This window comes from Gekko japonicus, unplaced genomic scaffold (assembly GCF_001447785.1).
Source record: "Gekko japonicus isolate JY-2015 unplaced genomic scaffold, Gekko_japonicus_V1.1 scaffold1563, whole genome shotgun sequence".
NCBI lineage: Eukaryota > Metazoa > Chordata > Lepidosauria > Squamata > Gekkonidae > Gekko > Gekko japonicus.
Window position 1 is genome coordinate 338,704 of NW_015175405.1, and position 8,338 is coordinate 347,041.

Here is an 8,338-nt window from a genome sequence, read left to right on the forward strand (position 1 = left end):
CTGGGATATTTCCAGGTCCCACCTGGAGGTTGGCAATCCTAGGCCTGGCAGCAACCTCTGGATGACTTGAGGCCACCCGACTTGAAGGACTCCACTAGGCCTGGCTGCTTGCTACTCTCCCAACAACAGCCACCTTATGAAAGTGTTGTACGCACAGTTTATATATGACACTGTTATGCACTCAGCACTCTGTCTGCCTTAGCAGGCTAACCTTAGTGGACTCAGTTAGCACCTATGACATACACAGACATACAGATATGTCAAGTGCCATTGATGATTCTAATTACAGAGATAGAAATCAATTATGAATATATATTCAGGTATTCACTTTGGTTCAATGCTTAAATGCATTCTGGGGGAAATACTCAATGCTGACAGGCAGTAACCGATTGCTTATGACCTTGCTCGTGATGGCTAGCTGTGACTGCGCATGTCCCTGATGTCAGCTCGCTTGCGTTAGATGGAGAACATACCGCATGATGTACCCATATCTGTTACATTAGATACTTTTTAGAACTTAACAGCCTGAGAAGAAGAAGGCCTATTGTTTAGCTGTAGGAGGTAAATTTTTGCCTGTGAAAATCCAACCCACGGGTTCAGGCCCAATCAGAATGGTGTGACGGATATGTGACAAAGTTTGATGGAACCGATAATTATGATTTATTGCTAACTGTCGTAGGGGGTATAAAACTTTGTGTCTCCCATTGTAACCTTAGGGAGAGCTGTGGGTATTCGAGGATTCAAAACCTTGTTGTACCTGTATTTCCCCTCCTTTAGTCATAAAGTTTTTTGACTGGATTCTACTCTACAAGACTGTGCCAAGTGCTTTCTCAAATTGGGCTGGGGAAGCACAGCCCTTGGCAGCGTTTCTGTCTTACAAAAGCCAGTGTGGTGTTGAGGTTAGGGCTTCAGAGTAGTGTCTGGGAGACCCAGCTTCGAATCACCATCTTGCTGCTGAAGCTAACCAGGTGATTTTGGACCAGTCACATACTTCCAGCCTAACCTACCTGCCGGGATTGTTGTGGATGAAAAGGAGGGCAAAAGACGAATGTGAGCTGCTTTGGTCCCCACTGTGGAGAAAGGTCAGATGTAAACGAAGTAAAGGAGTCATCCATGTGGCTGAAGATCATGGGAGGCAGCTAAAAGGTGAGTTGGTGAGTGGATGAGAAGGAGAAAATGAGGCAGGGAGAGGATGGGAAATGAGGCAGAGAGAGGATATGGGACTTGCCAAGAGGAGGGAAAAAAAAAAAAGAGAAACTACTGTGACTTTGCTGTTCAGGGGAAGGGGGGGTCTCCGAAGAGGAACCACCACACCAGTCTCCAAGTCCAGCTTCCCCTCCCCGCCTTTGCTATCCGGTCTTCAATGCTTCCATCAGCAAAGCTTAGAAACTAACGGGGAGTCCAGTGACGTGTTTAGTGAACTAGAGACGGGATATGCAGAGGGAAGCTTCAGTGGGTATTCCCGCAGAGATAAATTTGATCTGGGTTCATTGCTGTTGGGAAGCAAGGTCTTCTCCTCCTCCTACACACACACACACACACACACACACACACACACACACACACACACACACACACACGTCCCAAGCTTTCACTGGCTTTTCTGGGCTTTTCCCCAGATCTAGTTTGCAGCAAACATTTGGAAAATATCTCAAGTAAAGCCTGGATGGGCAGCCTTTTTTTTTTTTTTTCTCATTAGCATATGCCACACCCCCTGACATCACCGGAAGTGTGTCATAAGGCCACACACCCCGCCCCCAACGGTCCCGGCTGCCGGCGGCAGCCTTGCAGTTCCACTACTGAGCCCCATGAGGGGCCGGGCGCTGGACCTGCAAGGCCGGCAGGAGTGCAAGGAAGCCCCGTGAAGGCCCTCCCTGGCCCCAGGCAGGCAGGGGTGGGGAGAGGCAGGGAGGAAGCAACTTACCCTCCCTCTTCTCCTGCCTCCTCCTGGCTGAATGAGGGCTAAAAGCAGGGTGGCCGGAAGCAGGGGGCGGGGCTTTGTCATGTGCCCCGCCCCCCGTACCTCACCCGGGGGGAACTGCGATCCCCCGCGTTCCCCCCCGAAATGACCTCTGCATAGATGGAATCATTTTGTTATGCACCTAGATCAGTTTAACATTTTAACAAGTAGAGCTTCTATTTTGCGAGATAGTCCTCGATCCATTTATAAAGTCTTGACCAGTTCTCAAAAATTTCTTCTTTTTTATCTTGTAATTGTAAAGTTAATTTATCCATTTCCGCTGCTTCCAATAGTTTGTAAATTATTTCTTCTTTAGATGGGACTTCTTTTTTTCAATATTTTGCATACAAAATTCTGGCCATAGTTATTACATGTACAATCATATATGTATCAGGTTTCTTAAAATTCTAGGGAACGATATTTAATAAAAACAGTTCTGGTACGAATGGGATAGTTGTACCTAACATTTTTTGCAATATCTCATGTATCCATATCCAATATTATTTGTAATATTACACGTCCACCACATATGAAAAAAGAGCCAGTATTCTGCTTACATATCCAACATACATTTGACATATTTGGATACCATTTTGCTAGATTTTCTGGCGTCATATGCCATCTATAAAACATTTTATATTTATTTTCTTTGAATGGTATAGATTTTGTAAATTTTATAATTGTTTTCCATTGATCTGATTGTATATTATGCCCTATATTTTGTGCCCATTTAATCATAGAAACTTTTACCATTTCATCTTGCATTTTAATATCTAATAAAAAACTATAAAATGCTTTTATAAATTTTTCATCTATGCATAACAAAGTTTTATCCAGTTCTATAGGTTTATCATGAAAACCTGTTTATCCTTTACATATCTAGAATCAAGTTGTGCCCTTTCCCTCCAGTTCAAATAAATACCCTGCTTTTGGAGAATATCTTGCGACATTAAGTTGTTATTCTTATCTAATAGATCTTCATACCTCCATAATTGTTCTTTGGTAAATAAGGTGGGATTCATAAAGGCCTCCAAAGGTGATACACATTTTGGTATTTTTGTATAAAATATGATTTGTAATTACCTCTTCCCATACCTTCAGTAGAGATGTTCTCAGCATATGTTGTTCAAAATATTAATGAATATTGCTTTTCTCATACCATACAAAAGCATGCCAACCTAGTCTCAAATCATGACCTTCAAGATTTAACAGTCTTGGATTTTCATGGGTAATCTACTCTTTCATCCATGTCAAGGCTGCTGGTTTATGCCAATCTGGTACTGCAAATCCTCCTCTTTCTTTTGCATCCTGTAATACTTTCATGTTAATTCTAGGTCTTTTACCTAGCCAAATGAATTGCCGTGTCAATTTTTCTATTTCCTTAAAATATTGTTGCATCCAATATAGACCCTCTCCCCCTATACACACAAAAAACACTCTATGTATTTCTGCCAGGTCAGGCCACAAAATTGTTTTCACCTTTTAAACACTTCTAACAAAAATACTGGCCTTATTTTTAGCTTATCAGCTGTTATTATTACTGAAGGAACTGTTTACACTCAATGGAAACTCTCTGACCAGTTCTCCCTGCAAGTTGCTATCACAGCAAAAACAAATGCTTTGTTCCCACACAACAGTAATATGTTACTTTAGTTAACAGTTACAACTTCATGAAATTCAAATAAAATTCCAACAACTCTACCCTTCACCGTGGCAATGTAAAAAATGTTAAGTCTTCAGTTTTTTATAAAACCCAGTACCAAACTTATAATCCATCAGTCATTTTCTTCTCATTCCCAGGCCCAAAGTAGAAAAACAACAGATGAACAAACGTCTTACCAGACCCTCTTGACTTTCTATTCCAGTATAAAAAACCAAGGCGATATCCACAAAAGAAAGAAAGAAAGAAAGCCACCAACCAAGATAGATCCAGGTGTAGATATCCACAAAGGGGGTATATACTGCTTAATTTCAGCAAGTAATTGTAATCCTTTATAGGAGAGGTGCTCTATTCGTCAACAATAGTAAAGTTCCAAAATTATTTTTATGAAAGGAGTCCAATCTTCTAGCGCCATAAGTGTCAGAGATCCAGAAGGGATTAATAATAAAAAGCCCAAAAGGTACAATCCAGTGTAAATATTCCAAGGTAAAAACAAAAACAAACAAACAGACAAACAAAATATCCAACAGGGTAAAAGATCAGTTTCCAAGTCTCAGGATAGCTTATATTTCCCAAGAGGAAAAAAGGAAAAAGGGAAAAACATTCCACAAATAGCCAGCCAAGTTATAATCCACTTAAGGGTAAGATCTCTTTAAAGATGAAGTTTAAAACAATCTTACTGCTGTCTCTCTGATACAACCAGAATACTAAGAAAGTTGAACGAGATCACTTAAAATAAATCTTCATTTTTTTAAACCAACCACCCAAGCCAGTTTTTCCATACTTAAATGAAGTTCCCAGTCTCCAGTTAATAAATCGCAAAGACAGTCTTTCAGTCTCTTAATATTTAACTTCTGTAATGAAAGTTAGTATCAAGCCTGGGTTGCACTTCCAAGCTACTAAACCAGGGCTGGAGGGGAAACCCCTCCACCCTTTTCATTCTCTTTGCCCAGGGTTTTAAATTTTAAATGGACCAACTTCGGCAAACACAAACAGCAGAGATAGAATGTTCAAAGTTGCTCAAAGTATCATTTACCTATGGTGTCCAAAGAATTCAAGTTTAAAGATGATATGAGATTCTTTAAAAGGAGTGCAGCTCTGGAAGCGGACGATCTCACCTCGGCACTTGATGGCTGCCACAAGTGCTCCCCCACAGGTCCCTGCTTCGGGGCAATCGGGGGTCTACTCGTGTACCACCGTATGCAACAGCACCCAGATCATGCCCCCTGCCTAGAGCTTTCCTCCGGGAAAGCTCTATAGGGGTCTGGAGCCCTGGATTCCCCCACTAGGACCTTGGGATTCGGCGGTTCCTTGGGAGCTCTCCCGAGAACCTTCCGAAGGCAGCGGGTCACAGACCAGAAACCAATACACGGCCTTTTGGATGAGACAGTTTTTCCTGTCTCTGACCCCTCCAAAACCATTTTCTCCCTCATCAACAGAGGGCAATTTTTTTTCTCTTTAAATAAGCAGTCGAACATCCTTTTATTAGAACAGTCAGTGTCTCAGACACTCTTAATGCCCCGTTTTCATTTTTTTAAAGTTCCATAGCCCCTGTCTTTGTGGAGATAGAAGGGGAAAGTTGGCAGTTCAGGGAACCTGATACACCGCTTGTTATAATGGTATATTGATATTTGTCTGCCAATTTAGAAATTCAAAAAGCACGTCCGTTGTTGGGGGGAGGGAAAATATATTCCATATGGATTGGACGTAGGCAATCCAAAATCTCTAGGTCTGGAAAAGATCTAATGGTAGTTTCCTGGGGAAGCGCTGTTCCCTATAAAAACTACACCCCCTACATCTCTCTAGCCCACTCCACTGGATATCTGTGATTTCAGCTGATGGAGATGTCTTCACCAGCCTCTTCAACTCTCTCATTTTAAAGCTGAACCCTGGGGCAGGTGCCAATTTGAGGGAGGAGGGGGCACCTGTGAGGGGGCATCCTTCCCCAGCCTGGTCCCCCCCCCCCCCGCGCATCCCAGGGCTGAGTTCTCTGTCTCTCCCAGAGCATCTGGAAATCCAGGGGGATGAATCGGCCTCTTGCTCACCTCACCCTTTGATCCAATCTGGATCACCCTGTTTTCCAAGGCTGAACCCCCAGTCGTTTTCAATGATTTTGTTGAAGGACGGAGACAGACAGACTCGAAGGAGATATTTTCTGTACAGAGGGGAAGTTGGGGGTGGAGGCTTCTTTCCTGATTCCAAAGGGGAACTCTTCAGAATTCAGGAGGAGAACTAGCCCTAACTAACTATGTGGAAGATGCAAATCACCTTTTCTCCCCTGGCAGGCAGCGAAATGACAGCGGAGAGCCTGCCTGGACCGCCTCCTTCTTATGCTGCAGTGGAGCCAGCAGCTAGGCAGCCGGCTCAGGTAAGGGAAACATTCCTGTGGGAGGGGGGTCTGCAGAGGACGCTTTGGGTGGTTCCTCCTCAGTTCCAGCCTCTAGAGGACCCCTCTCCTGCCATTGTATTTTGGGGCTGCAAAGGGTCCCTGGTGTGATCTGCTCTGGGCTCCCCCCTTGAAGTGGTGAGCTTGCCGGAAATCATCCTCATTTTCTTCATCTCCTTTTGGGTGGGTGGGTGGGTGGGAGATCCTGGTAAAATGCTCACAACACAGCCCACCTATCATGATTCTTCAGGAAGGAAACTGTTGTTTGATTCCAGGGTCGAGTGTCTTTCAAGGAGGTGGTCGTGTGCTTCACCGCGGAGGAATGGGCCTTCCTGGATCCAGGCCAGAGAGCGCTATACAGGGAGGCCATGCTGGAAAATTATGGGATGGTGGTCTCTGTGGGTAAGACTCCCTTTGGTGCTTCCTCAGGAGGCAGATTTCTCTTGTTATTGTTGTCTGTGGAAGAAGTGGGGAAAGGTTAGTGAGAACCCGGCAGGACAGGCCACCATTACTGTCCCAATACAACAGGTGGTGGATGTTTTTGAGAGGCAGAATAACAGTTTGGTTCAGGCCAACATGTGAGTGGGTAGAAGCCAGGACATCTCAATCAAACCCAGCATTACGAGCTCTGATGGGCAGCAACTTGCCAAGATTTTAGGCCGAGGCCTTTCTTGGGCCTGTTTCCAGGACTCCTCTTGACTTGACGTTCCAGGGATTGAACCTAGCCTTGCATGAGTTCCATTTTAGCTGCCTAAAGATCAGAGAGATCCTGTCTAGACCCTGTTCCAGGGGTTGAACCTAGCCTTGCATGAGTTCCATTTTAGCTGCCTAAAGATCAGAGAGATCCTGTCTAGACCCTGTTGCTTATGAGAATGTTTGGATTCCCTGAATAATTTTCTAATATGAACTAAAAGAAATAAGTGGTGGTTTTGGGAAAGGGCCAGAGCTTAAGGGGGGGGGAGCACCTTTTTTGCACAAGGTCCCCAATTTCATCCATAACATGTTTAGCTAAGAAGGATCTCATGAGACAGACTTGGAAATTCCCCTCTCTGCCTGAGAGACAGAGGCAGCTGGAGTCCTCAGTGCAGGGCAGGATGGACCTGTGGTCTGACTCGGGCAGTTTCTTATCCTTATTTTTTTTTCTTCAGGAGGACACCGGGGTTCCACACCTAGCCTTATCTCCTGGCTGAAGGAAGAAGGCCTCTTTCTCCAGAGCTCCACAGAAGACCCTCAGTCAGCAGGTAGATCCTTCATGGGAACCCCTTTGCCTACAGGAAATCATGCATAATTAACAAGAAAAGAGGAGATATAATCAAAATACTGTTACAAGACAGTCTGATCTGAAGGAGTCCCAGAGCAGAGTCATCTAGAGATGCATCAGGTACCATCTCTAGATGGAGGCTTTGGGTTTAAGGGAGAAAATACCACATCCTTATTTTCCTGATACTCCGCATATGTTGCAGAGTCTAACTGTGGATTGCAAAAATTAGAAAACAAAATGATTAAAAAGTAAAAAAACAAAGTATGAGTCAGCGCACCTTTAAGACCAACAACATTTAATTCTGGTTATAAGCTCTTGTGTTCATGCATACTTCTTCAGATACTGCTTCAGGTACAAAAACTAACAAAACATTTAAACTATTCTTCAGTCGGTAAAGTTTGAAACTCTGTTCGTATCACCATCACAGCTAACTATAATTATGTCTGGAGAAGTGAATGCAGACCTGGTTCAGGTCTGTCCCTGTCAGGATCTGCCACCTCCTTAGTGTCGCGGTCTGCGCGGAATGCTGGCTGGCACGTTAGTGCCCAAGGGAGATAGAGTACCCACAGAATACTGGAGTCAGGAACTTAGGTGCAACCACAGTGAATTTATTCACACCAAGCCACCACCTATATACAGTTCTGAGTGTCAGAGTGCTCCGCTGCAAATGATTCATGAGAAGGAAAAAGTCCACTGTACACTCTGTACATATATACACCTGCTGGCCAATCAGCACACAGCTGATGCAACCTCTTGCAATACACTTAGTGCCAGGCTGCACTGCCTCAAACCAGTTCTGGCCAGCCTCCTTGCAGTCACATGCTACCTCTAGCTGTCACTTCACTGACACTCTAGATTAAACTCACCTAGGCCAGCCTTACCATAATGAGTGAATCACGACACTTAGTATTTGGATGTTGGCCCAAACAGTACCTTTCTGTATAATAAGAAATTCTCTCTCTTGCTCTATTCTTATAGTTCCACATGTAAATTTTAGTATTTCCATGCACTTCCTTCCCTTTTAGTCTTTGTAGTAATAAAATAAATAAAAAATTTTAAAAAAGAAATTTA

General features: G+C 43.8%; 1 pseudogene; it reads left to right on the forward strand.

Annotated features, from left to right (window-relative positions):
• LOC107122598 overlaps positions 1–8,338 on the forward strand; it is a 112,221-nt pseudogene that overhangs the window by 66,284 nt on the left and 37,599 nt on the right.